Consider the following 21,712-nt stretch of genomic DNA (forward strand, 5'->3'; position numbering starts at 1 on the left):
TGCCTCGAAAATGTCACGTCAACACTTTGGTACTCGGGAGAGAAAAATCTGGGGCCTGTAGATTCCAGAAGCTTTTATTAGAATGTTCTCAGGGGTCTCTGTTCTGCAGGGTTAGAAACTCACTTTAAGAGAATAATCAGAGTGGATTCCTACAAGTAGGGAAAACCGACCTCATTTTCTGTTCAGGCGAAAATGGAAATCATTGGAGGGGGTCCGAGCCAGCGAGCGATGCTGCAATGATATCTGAGCAAAGAGTGGGGAGAATCCATCGGAATCCATGGGGCGATGCTCGAGAAGCAGCGTGTGCATGCATGAAGTGTGTGCATGTGTGTGCATGCGTGTGCATGTGGCTGTGTGCACGTGCACGTGCACACGCAGAAGCTGGCTGAACCCATTACCCATTGCAAGTCAACACCCAGCCTCTGCCGCCGGGTAACCGGGTTTAATTCGGATTTTCCTCCCCCTGCAGTGCAGAAGCGTCTCCGGAAAATCCAGGCCGCGTCCAAGCCCCCAACAGATTTTCATCTTTCCCTGAAGTCGCCCTGAAAAGAGCCCAGAGGCAACAAAACCTCCCTCCTCCACCCGTTCCAACTTTTCTCTAATTAATGCAGGAGAAAATTAATTACAGGGGGATTTGCAAGACCTCAGCATCTAATGACCGGTCGGACCCGCCGCGGCTCCCCATTGGCCCGCCCGGCCCCTCGGTCGCTCAGCCGCGGCTCCTCATTGGCCCGTCAGGCACCTCCCCGACCCTCCGAGGCTCCCCATTGGCCCGTGCGGCCCCCCCCGCCTCCCTGCGGCTCCCCATTGGCCCTGCCGGCCCGGCCCCCGCCCCTCCCGCCCCGCCCCCTCCCCAGCGCCGGGACAAAGCCCCGGGGCTAATTAGGACTTTCTTGGCCGCGGGGGCCGAGCGCTGGGTCAGTACCTTGAACAACCCAGAAGAAAAACAAACCAGCATTAAAAGAAAAAAGCAAAAAAGAAAGAAAAAAGAAAAAAACCTGCTAATCCCAAGCGCATTTCCGCCAAATAGTCTCCTTTTCAAGTGTTTTCTTCCTGGTAAACAAGGTTCCGAGGCTGGCACTGCACATTTCAGGGCACGGTTGCCGGGTGATGCCGGGCAGGGGATGCAGCCCCACCTCAGCGCCATTTTGCGGCTCTTCTCTCCAGCTCGCTGCACCCTGAGGCCCTGACACGTTGCCATTGTGGCCCGGGGTCCCCTGTTTGCAGAGAGGAGCTGAGGTTTCCTTTCTTGCCTTTTTCTTTCTCCTTCTGTGGTCCATGCACTGCCGTCCACCTGCCTCCCAGAGTCAGGCTGGGAACAGAGGCCGCGTCCTGCAGGCCGGGCTCGTCCAGGCCATCTCTGCTGGACCCTAGGAGGCCCCAGCGGCCCTGGGTGCTGAGGAGCAGCTCCTGCCTCTGCACAGTGCAGGCTGCATGCTGCTGCGTTTTAATTGAGTGATGCCGAAATGCCCACTTGTGGCCTGGGGCGCCCGGCTGCTGACAAAACCCTGTGGGCTGAGCAGGCAGAGCCTCAGAGGGCCGCCCGAGGGGACTGCGCCTCTCTTGACAGCCGAGGGCCTCTCGCCTCTTGGTGAGACACTGGGCATCACGCCACTGTTCTGGAATGTCCCACAGGCAGATCTCGGGGTCATGTTTGAGGCCCTGGTGATAGACATAGGTGTCCCCTAGTGACCGCTGCTTCCGGAGAATGACCAGGACAGCGGGCATGCCGCTCCGCATTCCTGCTGGCACACCCTGTCCTGGAACACCCAGTCCTGCCTGTTCCCGTGCTTGGGCCTCAGTGGTTTCTGTTCAGCCTATAAGGTGCTTAGACTGTGGGAATCGCAGGCAATGAGCTCCCTCCTTTCTCCTCTCGCCTCCTGTCTCCAATATGGTAGCCACAGGCTGCATCCTGTAGACAGGGCAATTGAAATGTGGCTAATAAGCCTGAGCCACTGCAGTTAGCACTTAAGTTAATTTTGTCAGTTTAATTATTTACTGGTATTTCATTTTTATTAGTTGCAATTGAAGCTAATTGAAATTGAATTAATGGTATTGAAATGGCCGCATATAGCGACCAAGTGCTCTCTCTCTCTCTCTCTCTCTCTCTCTCTCTCTCTCTCTCTCTCGCACTATCTGTCTACTCACACACACCACACCCTGCAACTGGGCTGGATGGCCTTTTGCAACTTCTGTGCTCACCTGCTATCTTGTCTTTTAATGATTTTATTTGATAAATCCATCATCCTCATTAGAAACTGAATCCTTGAGGACACAGGCTGTGTTGTTTTGACCATTTGATTTGGTGTCTCAAGGGGATCCCCCACATCTAGCCCAGCATCCAGCACATGGTAAGTTCTCAATAAATATCTGTCATCCATGAAACAGTAATTATTCACCACGGTGTCCTCCTATATCAGGTGTCAGGAAACTGTCGCTCCCCAGGGAAGTCCAGCCCCCCATCTGCTGCTGTATGACCCTTAAGCTAAGAAAAGTGTGGTTTTTTTTAATGTTTAAATGCTTAGATTTTAAATGGTTCTCTAAGCACCCACATAATATTCTCAATTTTATCTCTTGGTTTGCAAACTAACATAGGCATTCTGGCCCTTCAAAAACCAGCCGGCCAAACTCTGGTCAGGGATCCGAGGAGACTGCTGATGGGGCGAAGTGTCAGAGAAAGACAGAAAGGAAAGTGAGGTGGGAGGCTGAGAAGAGGTTCCAAGCTCCCATCGTGGGCATTTCCAGCCGAGCAGGAGCGGGGTGCCTCGGCAGGGCGGGAGTTAGCCCAAGGCCTCAGCTGGCAGAAGCCACAGAGCCAAGCCAGGCCAGGCCTGTGCTTCCTCCTACGTCTCGCCACCTGCCGCCCCCACTGCAAAGGCCTGTGGGAGAGGATGCGGGAGGGACACAGCCTGTGGACTTCTGAGAAAGCTCTCTCTGGCCCCCCCTCAGGCCAGGGCCACTGAAAGGGGGCTTTTCTGGCTTCCATGTTGTGGCTTGGCTGTGCCAGTTTCCATTTAAAGTCAAACCCCCAAACTGTTCTTAATAGCCGTGGAAAGGTCTTCCAAAGCAACACACACAGGGGCTTGGAAGCAATCACCCTGCAGGCAGCGAGCACTCTATTCTTTTTCCTGCTAAGGTGTGAACTGGGGTTTCTAAGAACAAAAGCACAGATAGCTCCTGGCCCTGGTGACATCAACTCAGGATAGTAACAGGAGCCTGAAACCTTCCCCATTTCTGTCCCGTGCCCCCGGAGACCCTCCACACCTCTCACCCCCATGTCTTTCTGTTCTCCAGCTCAGAAACGACTTGCCAAATCTCACAGAGCATCTGGGAGTACCCGGAGGCCACCGGCTTCCCAGCTCGGTGCACCAGTCCGAAATGGGAGGGCCCAGGGCACCCAACGTGCTAAATATTTCCCTGCTAGGAGAAGCTGTTTTCCTTGGGCTGCTGCTTGGCAGCCAAGAGACAGGAAACGATTTAGATATATTATCTTCCTTTTCAGGAAGTTTAGAGGAACTTTTCTATTGCAGTTCACACAAACATTCCGCCTAATGGTCATTTAGTCCTGCCGGCTCATTAGGTCACCAGGAAGGAATGTTCAGCCTGATTAAACGTCATCCAGGCTTCTCCATACTCGCCGTCCCAGCTCCAAGGGCAAAAGAGAGCTTCTCTGGCCAGGTGGTAGCCGTGACCAGGAGCCTAGCCCAAAGGCCACAAGGTTCTAACATAAAGTAAATTTTACTTTCCAGGAATATTTATGGTTTTATAGAGTAATTTATATGCAAGTAAGTAAGTAGGTAGCCTCCCTGAAGAGTGTCTGGCCAGATAATGCTGTCTTTTAGGGAGATCAAAGAGAATTTTTGGCAGGAGGGAGAAAGAGTATGTTAAAAAATGGGCTGTTTATCCATGGAAGAGCCAGGCCATAAGATGAGTCAATAGCTGGAAAACGAGGTGGACACAGACCATCAGGCCTGCTGGACTTGATAGGGCATTCCAGATACTATTCCAGATACTATTTACCTCTCTGAAGGCTGAAACAATTCAAAAAGGTAGATCCAATGAAGAAACTGGCACAGAATCCCAAATACCTTCCTTAAGCTCATACAAATGGTGTGTGGGTTGGGGGGGGTACAGACCCAGGAAATGGAGCTAACCCATAGGAATACCTACATGGTGCTCTCCCATATTGTGGTCACTAACTCCAGGTGGCTGTTGGTTGCTTGAAAAGCAGCCAGAGCAACTGAAGAAATACATTTTTAATTTTATTGAACTGTAACACATGCAACTTTAAATAGCCACAAGGGGCGAATGGTCACCATGTCGGACTCCCAGATTTAGACTGACTGGTTGCAGAATCTGCACTCCACAACGTTTGACTCGTTTACCTTTCAAATCAGTGAAGAGTATTTGGAAGCATTTATTAGGAGAATCATTGAAATCTAGAGGTGGAATTTAATCAGTATCTTGAAGGACAAAATCATAGGAGAAATTCGATTCAATGGAAAATGCAAGAGGGAAAAATTCACTTCAACTGTAGGCGCTCAAGTTAGGTATTTGGGAAAATATCCATAAAGGAAAGAGGCTGAAAAACCAGGTTGGTTTGTGAAGAGAGGAAGGGGTTTCCTATGGTTTAATCAATAAATTGCATTGAGCTCCGACAATGTGAGTTTATTGGGCCCCTATCTAGAGGTTTCTCTAGTTGAGAAACCAAGTCTAATCCTTCAAACAAATCCAGGCTGCAGGATCCAGGTGGATGGAACTATGACATTTGCTCATCCTGTTGGAATTCGGGTTAGATGCTCATCATCAAAGACAGGCGCGAGATCGAGGAAACCTTCGAAGGAGATGGTGTTTAAGATGGAGCTTGAACTTGGTTAGGACAGTAGGAGGTTGGGAAAGACAAGGGCAGGCTTGGAAGGGAACACAAACCATTTTCAATGACGCCCTTGGAAACTCATCCATGAGAACGAAAATGACTGTAAATGTTCTAGTTTGGATGAAAATAGTGGTTCTGGGGGCAGATGGGAGAAATTCAAGATGGGAGAAATTCAGGAGGAGACAGTTTGGGGGAATGAGTTTGGTCGTGGGCATGTGGATTCTAAGGCAACAGCTTTCATTTAGAAACTTTGAAAATAAAGGAACTGTAATCACACACACACACACACGTATATATATATATATACACATATGCAGACCTGCGTGTGTGTGTTTATAATTGTCTCCTGTTTCTAGTTGGTATTTTAAACTGCATTTTTTTGCTGACATAATCTGTAAGAATGAACAAGAAGGTAATGATCGCCAGCATCTGTTGACCTGCCAGGCATAGTTCTAGAATTATGTCCTACACCTATAGGGAAAAAGTCATCAGTCTCTTTATCCAAACACCTCTAGAAGAATAAGTGAACTTATAGACCCCCCAAAATGAACTTATAGACGCCCCCTCAGTGCCCTGCACACACCTCTATTCATCATTTGCTTTTCCCCTACTAACCAGAGGGCTGTGGATCCACAAATATCGGTAACAGACCCAGAGGCGGCTCTGAGGCGCCCAGGACGGAGCCGTCGGCGATGGCTTGAGAGCGAAGCTTGTCTAAGCTTCCAATCTTGAATTCCAGACTCTAAAGAGAGTCCCAGACAAGAAAACCCACGTCAGCTCTAGGGGAAGCCACACACAGACATGTGCTAACCACACGTGGAGAGAGGTGACGTTCTCTCGGGAAGAAACCGGAGCGGAGAACATGCACAACGAGATAAGACAGGGCCAGGGAACCTGCGTGTTGTCCGAGCAAAATCAGGGATGGAAACATTCCCTGGGAGTCTGATGGATGTAGACAGGGACTCTACACTTAAGTGAGACACACCAGGACACGCGCGCGCACACACACACACACACACACACACACACAAAACCCAAGGTGCGACTCTTCCCTCCTGCCTTGGTTTCCTGCAGGTGCAAAGTAGGGGCCAGGTAACCCATTCTTGGAGGCACCCACAAACACCTAGGATGGGGATGGATCGTTTTTTGCCTGTCCCTGCGCAAAGCTTGTGGGAAGAGTGTCTCCGTGTAGCCACCTCAGGAGGGGGCCCTGGGATGGCCTTTCTTCCAAAGACTACACAACAGCCCCCACAGAGCCGTGAGTCTCTCTCCAGAATCTTCCTAATGAGCTGTCTGGGGGGAGGGGGTGGTTATTTTCAATCATATTTTGGCCACGGCTGTTTTTTTCAGAATCCCCATCTCCACTGTTGGGTTTCCTAAACGCCGATGGCAGTGACCTTTCTCTCCCGACCACCGTTGACAGCTTCTCATGCGTGAAACATATTCTTGTTCATTACTTTGTTGTCCACAACCTTCCCTCACAACCGTCCAGCCCGGGTCTCCCTCCCTGCACCCTTCACCCCCATGTCAGACATATAATGAATTACCATTCCTTCAGACAACGAGGTTGAAAACTTGTGGTCTCCAAGGCAACAGAGTCTCCTGGGGTGGGGTGCCGGGGAGGGGGGCTTGCCCGGCCAGGAAAGGACTGGAGTAGAAGGGGGTGGGGAGGCAGAAGTGAAGATGATATCATCCCTGAAACCTGAAGGCAGCCAATCGGCTGGTGGGGATGTGATGTCATCCCTCACCCCCTCGCCTTTTTAGCCTAGGTAGCCCCACTGAGAATTCTAGAGGAGTATAGAGCTGAAGTTGCATGACTGACTGTGAGAGAAAGGGAGGGGGGGTGGCACTGGGGAGAGAGTGGGGTCTCCCCACCCTCTGGATGGCCCCAGCAGACACCGCAGTCCTCACTAGAGGCAGCCCCATAAAAATGTCATCAGCTGGGGTTCTCCCTGCATTACAACACAATGATTTCTTTGGGGAGAAGAAAACACTCAAGATTTATTTTGCAGCCACACCCCCACCTCCCTTTGGAGGAGAAAATCCAACCAACAAGTTGTGAATGAAGTGTCCACAGATCGGGCCCCCACCAGCCCAGCCTGAGAAACTTCCGAGGTGAAAGACACACACACACACGGGGAGCCAGCTGCTCCCAGCGTGGGGGACGGCTCCTGGGGCTCCCGGGGCTCCAGGGTGCGAGCGGGGTTTGGGGCAGGCAGCCCAGGCTCGCTCGTGGTGCGGGCCACTTCAGGCGCTGGGGGAGGGGTGTCTGTCCCCAAGACAATGACAGCATCTGGGGCTCACTGCCAGGCTCCTAGGAGAAGCAAACAAGCCATGGCTTCTGGGAGGGGTGCAGGCTCGTTAGAGAGCCCGCTGAAGTGTTACCACCGGGCAGAGCGGGGAGGGCGAGGAGCGTGGGGCTGCTGCCAGCTTCTCTTTGGGACTGGGAAGCAGTGCTGTTTTCACAAACATGTCCCTGGGAATCCAGGTCACAGGATGGTGTGTCCAAGGGCTTGCACCCTGCCAGGGCAGCTCTGTCTCTGCCCTTGAACAGTGCAGAGGGTGCAGGCACCCCCTTCCACCCGGGGTCTTTCTGGAATCTTCTAGAGTTGTCTCACCTGGACCCACCGATGTGGCCTTTGAGGAAACAGAAGCAAAAATCCCATGTCCAGGCCCTTTGCTGCAGATGTGGGCATAAAGGCCTAGAACAAGGAAGGGACCAACCCACCGGCCCACAGGGTCACCAGTACGTAGGTCTGGGGCACCCAAGATTCTGCCACCAAATGGCTGTTCTTTGGCAAGGACAAGCCATGACATGAGGTTAGCGCCTGGAAAGGGAAAGCATTCGACTCAGGCATCACTCCCTTAGCATTTTCTGCACGCGTGATTATCTCGGGATGAGTTCATGATACACATTTGCACAAACTGCGTGTATAAATGGGGTACACGTCCCTGTTTCAGCAAAGGCTTCTCACCTGTTGCAGGTGTTGCAAGGAGAAATATGGCCAAGCCCAAGTTCAGCCTTCAAGGTGCTTAAATCAAGAAGAGGAGACTGGGCCCGAAAGCACACACCGTCCCCTACGGAGTACACAGGAAGGGCGGGGGGTTGTTGCGTGGATGGTTTGTGACGAACATAGAGCCTGGTATATAGTAGCCACTCAATAAATTCTTGTCCATTGGCCAGGCAGAGGCAGCGAACAAAAGAAACTCAAAGAAATGTCTGGAAATGCTGACTTGCTTGTCCTGAACATTCAGAGCAGCTCATGCAACCAGGGTGAGGGCTTAGAGGCACGGGGCAGAGACAAGATGATACTGTTCCCTTGCCCTATTGTAGCTCGAAAAGCTACATTCCTAGGATTTTTGTGGATTTCTATGCGGTTTTTGGCAGCCTGGCTGCAAGAATCCCTATTACCATCCTCCTTATTGGTGCCAGAGCTGTCTAGCTCAGTGCTGTTACTCTCTCCCCACACTGATGTCCTCATAAAGAATATTCTGGGTAGGTTTCACCACTCCCAGGTGACATAGGGTGAGGCCGAGGTGCCAAAACATCAGGAGACTCCCCTGTGGTCAGTTTACCCAGGGATTCTTGCTTCTTCTTCACCCCCAGCTTACCTCACATGCCCAGCAGTCTACCCTGCGGAGGGATTCACACCAAAATGCCCCCTCCCAGGCTGCTCAACCCAAGGAAACCCCCAACAAGCAGAGGGGGCCGTGGCCTGGTGCCCAGGGCCCTCCCAAAGCTGCTGAAAGGTGTGGACTAGGCCAGGGGGCTGTCCAGGCAGCAGACCCTCCGCCAGAACCAGGCCCTGAGCAGGCTCCAGGTGCCCCAGGGCTAGGGACACTCCAAGGAGGCTGGTCTGACGTGCCTCTCTCCCTCCAGGGTCAGGAAGAGGCCATGGCCTGCAGGTTAGGAAATTATGTCAGCTCCCACACTGGGACAGACAGTTCTCTGTTAGACAACAGCCCAGAGAGGAGGCCAGGGTCACCCAGGGGAAGGGTGACTAATCCTGAGCCTCAGAGCCCCCTAGGAGTAAAACAAGAGGATCCTGGGCCTCTGTCCACAGGGGTGCCCCACCGCTAGCCCCACATTCCCCCAACTCTTCTCTTCTTCCTGTAGTTTGTGTTTCTTTTACTGACCAGAAAGGGCTTTGGAATCAGACAACTGGGACAACTCACTTCAACCTGGATTTTCTTCCTGGCGCCTGTTTCTTCTGTAGATGGGGAACAAGAATCCCTACACCTCAGGCCTGTGTGATAGTTAATCAGATAATGGAATTTCCTTGGGTGCTTGGCCTGTGAAGAGCCCCTGGCATGTGGATATGGGATGGCGTTACTTTTAAAGAGTCTTTCGTGCGGTAATTAAGGTAAAGCAAAGCCCTGCAGGTAGACCCTGATCCAAAAGGACCAGCATCTTGATAAAAAGAGATCAGGACGTGGGCACAGTGAGAAGACAGCCGTCTACAAGCTAAGGGCAGAGGACTCAGCAGACACCCGCCAGCCACACCTTGGACTTGGGTCCTCCACCCTAGAAGGCAATACCTTTCTGGAGCTTAAGCCTGGGGTGCTTAAGACAGACGTGGGTTAAGGCTTCCCGCTTCCTCTTCACGCCTGCTCTTTGTTTTGTCCCACCTGCACCCTCCTCCTGCTCTGTCCATGGCTCGCTCTGGTCTTTCTAGAGATTTCCATGGCTGGGACCTCTTCTTAAGGGACAAGATTCTGAGGACCCGCCTGGCTCAAGTCTTAACAGTTTTGAGTCTGAAGCTCCGAAAAGGATGAAGAAACACGTAAAACATGTCACTTAGCATTTTACACACTTTGTCTCAATCACCCTGGATCTGCTGCCTGCCACGTTTCTCACACACCACCAACACCCACGACCTACCACCAGGACCCCAGAGCAGGGAGTTAGGCCGGCATGGAAGGAGAATGACTAGGAATTGGGCTCTGACTTGTGACAAGCTGGTCCTTTGCTGCCCACCTGCCCACCAGGCCCTTAGGCAGAGCCGCTGGCACAGGCATGGAGAACATGCTGGCCACTGGGTCACCATCAGCCATCCCAGGACGCTGACCGCTGAGGAGGGATAAGGCCTGAGCAGGATTCCCACCAGGCTGCCGGCCACAGTGGGGTGGGCCCTCATCGAAACCTCTGGCCTATTAACCAGACAGAGCCAGCGGGTCTCGGATCCTCCTGAGTACTCATATTGCTCCCCCTGCCACCCTGCGTGTTACCAGCCTACCCTCCCGCCAGGAAGCTCTGGCAGAGGAAGAGTCAGGAGGTGTGGGGGAGAGGCCGGCGGGGCGACAGGGCTGGGAAGGCACCTCGCTAACAGCTCCACTTGGCTCACTCCACAGGGCGAGCACAGGCCCTCAGGCTCCCTCTGTGGCCTGCTCCTGTGCAACCTCAGCCTTCTCCCTGCGGGCAAATCAGGACATTTCCGGACACTATTCCAATCTGCCAGGCTGCCCTGATTGCTGCCCCAGCGCCCTGCCTGGGCAAAAACACACTTTCTTCCACTTTCTGAGTGAGCAAAGCTGGGGAAATGTCTTCCTATATATGTCTGCGTACATCACCCGTGGGCAACCCCATCTTGGCACCGGGAGGACCCATACCCCACTGCAAAGGCGACTCTTCCTCCAGAGAGGAGGGCCAGGGCCCTGGGGAGCTGCCATCCGAGTTGTCTCCCAGCTCCTGGGAGGAAGCTCAGACCACACGGTGCCTAAAGCGGGGGCAGCTCATTTTTCCAGGGCTCCTGGGCTGAGCTCCAGTGGCCCAGCCACACCTGCTAGTGGTTCAGGGGAGCCTCTGTAAGCTGTGCTCCCGGGAGCACCTCCTCTCTGGGACCCCAGCCCTCTCCTGGTCCCCTGAGCCAGCACAGGCGAGTGCCCCCCAACTCCCAGAAACAGCCACAGGCCTTTTCTTGAAAAGCTCCACGTCCACTTAACTAACAAGTAATCATTAATATTACCCCTGGCCCACGTATCCAACTGTTAAACTGACACTAATGAAAAGAGTCGCTGGCACCATGACGAGATGAAAACCGAATCTCAACTGTTCGGTTAACGACCCAGGCTGCTGTAGACACCGTGCCCTGCATTTAACCAAAACGCAGGGTGTTTTATATCAAAATGCACAGGCACTTCTTCCACCTGGCTCTTTGCTTTCTCAGGACTTCTCGGAACGAACCGGAGCAGACCAGCCCGCGCCAGGCGGCCCCAGCCCCAGTCATCAGCACCACATTCTGCCTTCTGGGTGGAAAGCATCCCAGTGAGGGAGAGGGGCTGGAAAAGCCAGCGTTGATGGCAGCGCTCGCCAGTCCGCTGGCTGTGGCATCGGCTGTGACGAGCAGGCTGCGGATCATCAGCTTGAGTCTTCACTGTGGTTAAAAAGGAGGAGACAGAGGGTCCCCAGTTTGGGGGTGCTCTTCCAGAAGGGAAGCGCCACCTCATTAGCTCACCTCCTGGAGGTGGCCCCAGTGGCTATAGAGTCGTATCCAGGAGCCCTGGGGGGTGGCACGGCTAAGGGTGGCTGCCACGTCTGCCCCCATCCTAAGGCTGGCCACGGCCCTCCCCTCACAGACGAGTGACATACACGGGCCCCAGGATACCACACTCAGCGCCAGCCAGCCCGCCCTTCTCTCAGCCTCTCTCCCACCCCACAGTCAGGGATGCAAGACCCCCGTCACCAACACTCAACACACTGACCCAGGAATCACAGACCAGGGTGGGGGCTGCATCTGGAGGGCACAGCAGGGTTATCACAGTGGGCCAGGCTGTGATACCAGTGGCCCCAAAACCCCGAGGATCCTCCATGACAGGAGGGTGTGCATATTCGGGGCTAGAGAGCTGTTGGGGTATTTCTCTTCAAGAGTCTTCAAAGCTGGGGCTTCCAGAGCACGATCACTACCTGCAGACGGCACCCACTCCCCCAAACTACCTGAGGAAGACTAGAGAGGGGGCCAGCGGGGAGGGACAGGTAAAGAGCCACCCCATCAACGGATGAGTCGAAGGAAGCGTGGGGAAAAGAAGATGGCGCCCTCCCTCTAGTCCTGGACACGCAGGAACCTCCTGCCAGACACCACGGGCTGCCTCAGCAATCACAAAGCACCCCGGGTCTCACGGCCTGATTTTTTTTTTTTATTCAGTATTTGGTTTAGATTGCTAGACTCTCTCACGCATTAGCTGTGTGACCTGAGGCAAATTACCTGCCCTCTCTGGGCTTCACCGTCCACCTCAGGACAGCGGGCCTGGTCACAGCCACTCACACGAAAGGGTCGTGTGAGCTGCTACGTGTCACGTCGCCTGCCCTGTGCCTGGCACGTGCAAGTGCCCGGTAAAGGCACAGAGACCACCTGTCCTCTCTTTCCCCCCATCAGGCCATCCAAGCTTCCCCTCTGAAAGGCTCTTCTAAGACTTCCTCACTCTTTGGCCTCATGGGCTCCTGTTTTCTCCCCACACAGAGGTCGCCCGGGGAGCCTGGCACGGGCGGCAGGTCTGGGAGCTGCGCGAGGACGCTGCGGAGCCAGCTCCCGGTTGCCCACCGCCTCCTGAACGTGAGGGGTGCCGTCGTGGCTGCGCCTGGCCTGTGGGGTGTCCCGTTCGGCGGGCGGGCGGTGCTCCTCTTTGCCTCCGCCCTGCCTCGCCTGCCCCTTCCGAACCCCTGCTGCCTCCCGTCAGGCCCCGACTTGTCAGGCCGGCTTGCCTTGGTCCTGCGGTTTATCCAAGCATCTTCATCGCTTTTCATAAATTCAATCCCTCCTTATCAGCCGCACCATCAGGAGGAAGGGCAGGAGGGGCTTGTGACTGAAGTGTGGGGAAGAGAAGCTTTAATTAGCCTCCTTGCTCGTGGGGTCACCCGCAGTTCAATCACTCTGCCTTCACATGTTCCCAATCACGTAGTAGGAACCCAGCGCGCTCACATCAGCCGCCTCTGTCCTCGCCTCCCTGCCCATCTCTGCGCTGGCCAGGAGGCCCGCAAGCTGCAAACGGAAATCAGCTGGCATAACCGTGGCCCCCTTAGTGCATGGGCTCCAGGAAGACACCTCTGCCAACCTCTCCCAGCTCTTGGGTTTCTCCGATCTGGCTGTCCCTGCAGGAACGTCTGTAATGAAACTCCCACAGTGCCAGGAGCAAACTCACCCCGCAGAGAGCCTCAAACCCCCCAGAATGCCATGTGCTTTAGCCAGCCCTCAAAAACCTCCTGCATGCATGAGGAAGAGGGGCACTGGTGCTCAGGGGAAGGTCCATGTTGCCTCCTGCCTGTACAACCTTGAGAAAGTTTCCTTCTCTTAAAAAAAGAAAAAGGAGGGCCTCCCCAGTGGCGCAGCGGTTGAGCCCTGGGTTGCGAAGCTGCTCGCAGCCTCTGTAGCGCCAGTTCGATCCCCGGCTGCTCCCCGGCCACTGAAGGAGGGTCCCGCATGGCGCGCAGACCTCTCCTGCCGCCCGCTGCTCCCCTCAGCAGTGTACTTCGGTCCTTCTGCCTGCTCTGCTCCCTGCTCTGGCTCTGGTGAATTCTCTCACCCTCCCGCGCTTTTGACTGTACCCAGTGCTTGTATAAATAATAAATAAATAAATAAATCTTTAAAAAAAAAAAAAAAGAAAAAGGATGAAAATAACTGTCCTCCCAACCCCCTGAGTGAGAACCAGCCCTGAGTGAGAACATAGTCAAGTGCACTTCCTTGCCTGCCACGTTCCAAACAAACGACACCTATTCCTGGCCATTCTGTCCGCGGCACAGGTGGCAACAGCCACAGATAACTCAGGGACTGATTCTTTACACACACGTAGTTCTAGTCAATGCTGCCATTTTCCTGAAGCCCAATTTCTTCCACAAAGACCTTGACTTGAATCCAGCACCCTGCATAGGCTTCAGAGCCGGGGCTCCTCCTTCAGCATGCAATCCTAGCACGCCAACACCCCCACTTTTCCCACCTCCAGCCCCTCTGGCCACCGACTCTGCCTGAGCTCTGGCCACCCTAGGCCTGTCTGGAGCTCAACACAGTCCCTCCCACATCCCTACCCTCAACTCCCTAAGAGCCAAATCACCCAATGACTTTGCTTATTAGCATTTCCAAAGGTCCTTCTGGATACCAGACCCTGTGCTGGCCCCTGGAAAAGGTCCTGGGCTTTTCCCAGGTAGAGCCAGATCATTGCTCCAGAAGGTGAGACCACAGACAGCAGGATTACCAAGAGTGCCGGAGCACCTCGAAAACAGAAAAACGGTGTTAATAACCACCCCGTGATTAATAACCAACCAGTATGAGCTGGGACTCTCCGGGGCAAATGGCGAGGTGCTTACAGATTCTGTAGATTTGTGGGGGATGGGAGGATTTCAGGAGATGCCAGAAGTGGCTGCAAATTTGGATTTTTCCATCTTTGTGCTCCCTGGGACAACTGAACCGCTCATGCCCTAACGTGATTGATTAAGAGACCCCGTGGGGAGTGAGCCCCTCCTCCCCCCCCCCCGGGGCTCAGCAGAGCGCCTGGGCCCTGAACGTGCAGCAGCAGGGGCTGGCCTGAACTCCAGGGAGACCCCAGCCCTAGATCCCCCAACCGGTCCCGGCCCCAGTTATGATTATGATTATAGCCGGCATGTGTGCGGTGAGCAGGCCTTCCCAGCACATTCTCATGCATTTTCTCTTTTGATCCCAAGCAGATAACGGGGACGGGAGCTTGCCTCTGAAAGGCTACCCTGTGGACTCACACACTGGCTGAACAAGAACAAAGGCCATAAATGAAGAAGGATGTTTGCACTCTGCTTCCCGCCCGCCTGAAAACAGGAAGCCTCGGAGACCTACTCTGGCGAGCGTTCCACCTCTTCCTTACCCCCAAGCTACGTGGCTTTCTTTTTATGACTTATTTTTTTAATGGGCAAGTCTCTTCCAAGACACTTTTTTTTTTTGGGGGGGGGTTCATTTTGCTGCATTGAGGCGGAGCCGTGTCTGTCCTGACTGGGGGGAGGTAACAATATTCCTGAGCGCTGCTCCCCCTTTTGCTCGCATTGTGGAGATCTCCCCAACACAGCACCTGGGAGAATTGCCACCAGCATTAAAGCCCCCCACTCTTGCTGTGTCTCACCAATATCTCTCTTTCCTTCTGTTATTGCATCTTGGTGCTCCGTTATTTGATGCATATATAGTTATAGGTGTTATTTCTTCTTGCTGTATTACACCTGCAACCATAATACAGTGGACGTCTTCTTAGTACGTTTCTTAATTAGAAGTCCATTTTTGTCAGATATAACTGTTCCTGGGGTTTTTTTTTTTTGGGGGGGGATGCCATATGCTTGTGTTGTGACATTTTTAGTTTTTGCTGTTTTGGATTTTCTTGTCTTTTTTTCCTCGTCAAGTTCTTCCTGTTATATTATTTTACTTAAAATTCATATCCGTCATCTTCTGTGTTACTTCTATTAATTTTTGTTTTAGGGGTCTACTGAGCTTCGTACATGAGGGGCTGATTGCGTACCCCATTGGGCAGTTTGGCCTCTGCCTGGTTCTTATGGGCCATGATGTTACTTTCCTGTCCCTCCTCTTTCTTCATCTTGAGTGTTAATCTTGCTGGGTAAAGGATTCTAGGCTTTTTCTTTGCTTTTTTTTTTTTAAACCGGCTTTTTTTTTTTTTTAGATTTATTTATTTATTTATGCAAGCACTGGGTACAGTCAGAAGCGCGGGAGGGTGAGAGAATTCACCAGAGCCAGAGCGGGGAGCAGAGCAGGCAGAAGGACCGAAGTACACTGCTGAGGGGAGCAGCGGGCGGCAGGAGAGGTCTGCGCGCCATGTGGGACCATCACCAGCGGCCGGGGATTACGCCACCGGGAGGCCCCTCTTTAAGTACTTTAAATGTCTCCTCCCCACTTCTTCATGCGTGTATCTGTCTGGCATTATTCCGGGTGGAACTCTTTGGGTCTCATGGATCACAAGTCCAGTTTCCCAGAATGAGACTCTCTTCATGTTCTGTGGTTCTTCTGGACTGAGTCTCTTCATAGGGATACTTCCCCCCACCATTTGTGCTGTGTTCCTCTGTCCTTTCATTTTTAATGTTGTACGTATTGTATTAGGGATAGACTTTCAGACTGTTGTCTTTGCACCTGTTGAAGTCATCACAGGGCTGGTCCAGGTGAGAGGTAGTTGGGATTACAAAAACTTGGCCAGTAGGACACCAAAGGGCCATCTTCCATAAACTCACAAATTCAAGCTTCCTGCTGAGCTGTGGGTCCAAGGGCTGTGTGGTGGGGTCCACGGCAGCCCTCTCCTCTAGACCGGCTCTTCCATCTTAGTTCTTACAGTCTCAAGTCTGCTTCCTCTTGAAGCGATTTTTAAGGACTAGATGCTGCACTGTGCACAGATTGTAACTGATATGGGGGTGGCCACAGGCTGGGAGTTCTTTTTTCTAAGTCAGAAACTTACCCTGGGTGTGTGCGCCTGTTATTGACAGGTGCTTGAGCTCTAGCTTGTTCAAGCATTCCTTTGTTTTGGTTTTAGCCCTGGATGGGGAGTATCAGGTGTTTTAAATATCCTATCCTTGGCTTTGATTAGCAGCCTTTTTTACAAGGAGATCCAGGTGCTCTGACTTGCTGCTCCTTGCAGATTTAGGCTCCAGCTGTTCTATATTGAGCCCCAGTCTCAAGTCACTAATCCTCGCCCTGCACTCCCAGCCCTGCAGGTCTCTAGCAGTTTACTCGCCATCTTGATGCCAACTTGTGTACACACACACACACCCCCATGTGCTGGGCTCTGATGCTTCAGTCTTAAGGCAGAATTCCTCCTTCTTGGGGAAACCTCAGCTTTTTCTCAGAATGCCTTCAACTGATCGGATTAGACCCAACCACACTGCAGAGTGTGATCTACTTGCTTAAGGTTAACTCATCGTCGGTGTTAGCCATATCTACAGCGTGCCCTCACAGCGACATGTAGATTAGTGTGTGGTTAAATACCAGGTACTATAGCCTGGTCAACCAAGCTGACACTGAAAACTAATCATCAGATCAGATAATCTCACTGATGAGAAGCTCCAAAGCTATTTTGTAGGCTCTGCTGTCCTCACACACACACAAGGTCCTACCTTCAAGGGATAGCTCCTAGACAGAGGATTACATGCACCTCTAACTCCCCAGCCCTCTCAGGAGCTGCCTATGTCAGCATGTGCCCAGTTATGCCTCCTGACTAGCCTGGATTAAGTTGAGAAAACAAACTCAGCATCATGGAATGGGCATGAGAATCAAAAGACCAGGGTTCAAGTTCTAATTCCACCATTACTGTGGGCGGTGCTTCAGCCAGCATATTTTTCCTCTCTGGGCCATAACAGTATATTCTAGGTGAACAGAATGTTTTCTGACCCTCACAACTGATTGTCACCCCACAGATCCCTGAGGACACACGCCTTAATGTTTTCAGAGGCAGCTGCATCCCAAGAACATGGTGGAGAAAATTCAAAAAGTATAAATAGATGATGGATGGGTGGATAGATGAATGGCTGGATGGAGAGAAAGAGATGAACAGATGGAAGATGGACGGATGGATGGATAGGTAGGTAGATAGATGGCCAGATAGATAGATAGAATCTATAATTAAATATATCAAATAGAATTTAAAATTATATAACTAGATGAGACTTGTGTTTTAAAATTCAGATTTTCCTCTTTCATTTCTTAATCTTAGCTCTGTTTAGGGACTTGCTTACAATCTCTGGCAAAATCATATGCTTTGAATTTGGCTATAACCACAAAGAACGGTCCAAGGGTTATGTATACTTGCCTTCATAGCTGAAGATAACAGGGTCGAAGACAGCCACCCTGGAGAAAGACAATAAGTGCAAAAAAAGGAACAGGAAATTTACAGATGAAATCCAAATGGCAAAAAGCAGTAAAAGATGATCCATCCCATAGTAATCACACAAATGAACATTTTTAAGTATTTTTTTCATCGGATTGGTAAAATTGGAGCAGGATTATGCCATTCAGAGCTGGGGAGAGGGTAAGGAAAGCTACTTTTATTAGTTTCTGCAGCCTTTTGAGAGACCAGCTGGGCAAATACGCCAAGTTTAAATTGTAAAACTTATAGGTATCTCTTTGAAGAAAATACCCACTTGCACATGTGCATGTGTGTGTGCCTTAGAAAGAGAGAATGTGCCTTAGAAAGCTTATTGCGATCTTTTGTGTAACTGTAAAAACGCACAGAAAACCTATGTATACTTATCATGGCCACACAGCTGTTTATATACACAGGTCATAGAGCCTCACGTGAAAGGACAGGGAATCTGCATATTGAAAAGGAGGACACAGCAATGCATATTCAGTGAGCCAAATTTACATTTTAAAAGCTGTGTTTATGTCTAAGTATATATATATTGTATGTGTATTTATTTTTGTATACTTAACATATATATAACATATAGTGTATAGATTATATAGTGTATATATACACAATATATTTTCAATATATACACAATACACATATGCACAATATATTTTAGTATAGAGAACATATATATGCTACACGGGTATAGCCTGCATGTGTATACACACAAATAGGCACATATACATGTGTATATATGTATAAAAGTGTCAATATGGAAAGCATAGGGAGTGAATTAGGCTGAAGATCGATGAGTAAAGTTGGTAGGGTGAGAAGAAATGGAGTCATTCGGTCACAACACACCTGAGTTGTTTTATTTGCTTACGTCTGATGAAACAAATGTAAATAAAATAGAACATAAATAAAACAGAACATCGTCCCATGTCACCTGTATAGTTTTAATACCAGTAAGAATAACAAGAATACAAGCTCAAAAACAAAAGAAAGTGAGGAACCTTTCAAGTTTCTGTGATTGTCTCGGTGTCGTCTGGCCTCTCACTTTCGAATCTTAAAGAATGTGAAAGCAAAAGGGTTCAGCCCAGGTCCCTGCGATATTGAAACTCTTCCATCCAACTTTCAGTTTTGTGTCAGTTATGTCTTGGCAGGAAACGGACAACACCCTCAAAGTAGGTAATTCGAGGGGAGTTAGCAAAGGGGTGGCTTTACAAGCTGTAGGGAAATCGTGAGGGTGCCCTCCCTAGGGACTCAGCTCTGCCCTTGAAGGAACAGCTGCAAGAGGACACCCAGGGGGTAGAATGGGAAGGAGTCAAGGAATACCCTCCTCCCTCTCTCATCTTCTACAAGACTCACTTTGTCCCGAGTCCATCGGAAGGAGGAGGGGCAGGGAGCCTTGAGGTTCATTTCATGCAGGTGAGTTTCCTGGAGCCCAGAGCTGGTGGGGCGTGGTGGGGAGGGACAGACGAGGGAAACTCACAAGTAAGGCTGTCCATTCTGATGGCAATCAGATGTCAAATTCAAGCTCTTTCCATAGATCTGCACTCCACACTCATCCTTATCACTGACTGAAATGCATTTCCCAGTTTCTGTGCCCTTGGGCACTATTGCACCCCGGCCCTGGACCCCTAATTTCAGGGTCTGTAAGATAAGGGTGTTAGGTGGACCTCATATTTCCCAGGTGCCTTCTAGCCTGACATCCATGGCCGAGTCTATACCTCTGCCTGAGCTATGAGCCTTTTCAGGGATGGTAACCGTCGGTCACCGCTATCACCTCCGAACAGCAGAGCGAGAACCAACACTGCAGGATCATGGCAGGTCCTGAGCCTGCAGGGCTCCTGAGATGGCCACTGCGTCTTCTACTTGGCACAAAGAAGGTCAAGCAGCTTTGCCAGCCCTGAACTTCCCCTGTCTGTGCTTCCACCGGAAGTGACCCCAGGACAGCAAGTAAAATCCACACTGTTGACCCCCGAGCAATGTTACTGATTCATCACTTGTAGACAAGGGGCAGGTCAAGACGAGTAATAGAGATTTTCACCTCGTCCAGTGCCCCCAGCCCCCTCTCTGCCCCACTCAAGTCTCACCCTTTGAGTCAGAATAAAGATAGTTCAATTCCCAAGGAATGTTGCCAAGAACCCTCATTCCACAAGCAAAGACTCACAGCAGAGGAATGTAATGTGCAGCGCACATTGTTTAGCCCCTGCTGCCTTGAACAGGAGCATGGTCTTGTGACAAGTGACCCTTTGTGGTTTGGCTCGGCGCCTCCGAGGCCTCGGTGTCTGACTCGTCCCTCTCAAAGCCAGCCTTTCCTTCAGATCCCAGCGTTTCTTCTTTGCCTCCAGAGCAGAAGGGCTCTTGGCAGTGACCTTGAACCAAGAGTGCACAAAAGCTGAGAAATCATGTGACTTCAGAAGGTTCCAGTACCCAGTTTTGTTCTCAAAGGAAGCTGTCACTGTGACCCTCACTGCTTCCTTCATGGCTTAAAAAATATCACTCCTCATGATCCTTTCTGCTGACTTTGGGTTTCAGTATGCAGTGAGGTGAGCTCCCTTTATAGGCAAGAATCGGATCGTGCATTTCCATCCAAAGAGTTATAGATGTGCAGTAACCAGGGGCATCCGCAACAGTAAGAAACAGCAGAGCCCGTCAGCTGAGGAAATTGACAGTGAATGAGGAAATGCGTCTCACCAAGAGAGTCTCAGCTGGGGAATTAGTCCCCCAGCCATGCATTGCAAGGGACTGAGTCACCCCAGCAGTGGGTACCTGCCAAGATAACTTAGTCAGTTCCCCATCTCCCAGGTGTTAGAGCTAAGAGAGGAGAGGGCGAAGGGTCTGGGTGATTCTTCCTCTGCATTTATTTGCTCGCTTTTAGTTTTGAGCGGATTGAGGGACCCATGAATCGGCAGCATTAAATGCTCAGGACCATGCTGTGCTCATCTGGACACTTCCCAGGAGCACGGGGACGAGAATAAACGACAAATGACCATGAGCAGCCTGGACAACGCAGCACTGAGGCCTTTCTAGACACCGTGGTCTCTTAGCTTCACAATTCAAATGCCCACTTAAGGCAAAGAGATGTGCGTCCAGGGTCACTGCCCACCCACAGGGTGCCATGGAACCCGGCTCATTCTCACTTTGCAGCCCCTGCCTCAGCCCACTGCCTCGGTCTGGAGTCGGGACTCTGACGTTAGTCTGGGCTCAATGGCTTTTGAGATCCAAAATGGTGTCGCTTGATCAGTTTCCATTCTGTGGGTTGTATGCTTCTTCCCAGCTCTGACTCTGTTTCCCCGCCTCCAGACTCAAGGCAGGGACTCTGGCATGGCAGAGGACGTGCTAAGAGAAAGGAAGAGAGAGATTCACCGCCTCGCCTGTCCATGTCTGAGCGTTCTTCCACCACGGACGTTGGAGGCGGCATTGAGCACCCTTGGGCCAGGCAGGAGAGGGGCCAGGCTTCGAGCTCCCCGGAGCGAGTCTGGTGGGATAACGCCTCTGAAATATCACCCAAGGCTCTCACTCCTGGCTCCCTCCTACCATATTTCCTTGTCCTTCCAGGCCTTTCCCCATGTAGTTCATGGGGCACTATCGAGCCAACTGCACTAGAGAATGGGCGCCACAACAAAAATCTGAGACATAGGACAGTCTGGTGTCTGGCGGCTCAAAGGAGGCATCGGGAAGGCATAGCAAACACGACTGGGCCGGGAGAATGTGCGATGAAGAGGAAAGATTCCCAGACCAAGGCCACCAGAAATCCCCTGTGAGGGGGTCACCACGGGAGCCAGACAGGAAGCGGAGTGAGTTGATGCTCTGGCGAGCAGGAAAGGGATGCTACCCAGGCACCCCCAAAGCAGAGCCAGAGGCATGTGGCCCTGAGGGGCTTTAGTTGGAAACAAAAGACAGCTCAGCAGTAGATGGTGTGGGCGGGCACCAAGGCCCTTGCAAAGCTGGAGGCCAGTGTGGACAAGCGTGGGGGCACAGGCAGCTTCCTGGCTCCTGAATCCCGCGGCATTCAGCCCATCCCCTGAAGCTCAAGCT

The sequence above is a fragment of the Talpa occidentalis genome, unplaced genomic scaffold (assembly GCF_014898055.3).
Source record: "Talpa occidentalis isolate TD23 unplaced genomic scaffold, MPIMG_talOcc4v2.1 talOcc4.7, whole genome shotgun sequence".
NCBI classification, from domain to species: Eukaryota; Metazoa; Chordata; class Mammalia; order Eulipotyphla; family Talpidae; genus Talpa; species Talpa occidentalis.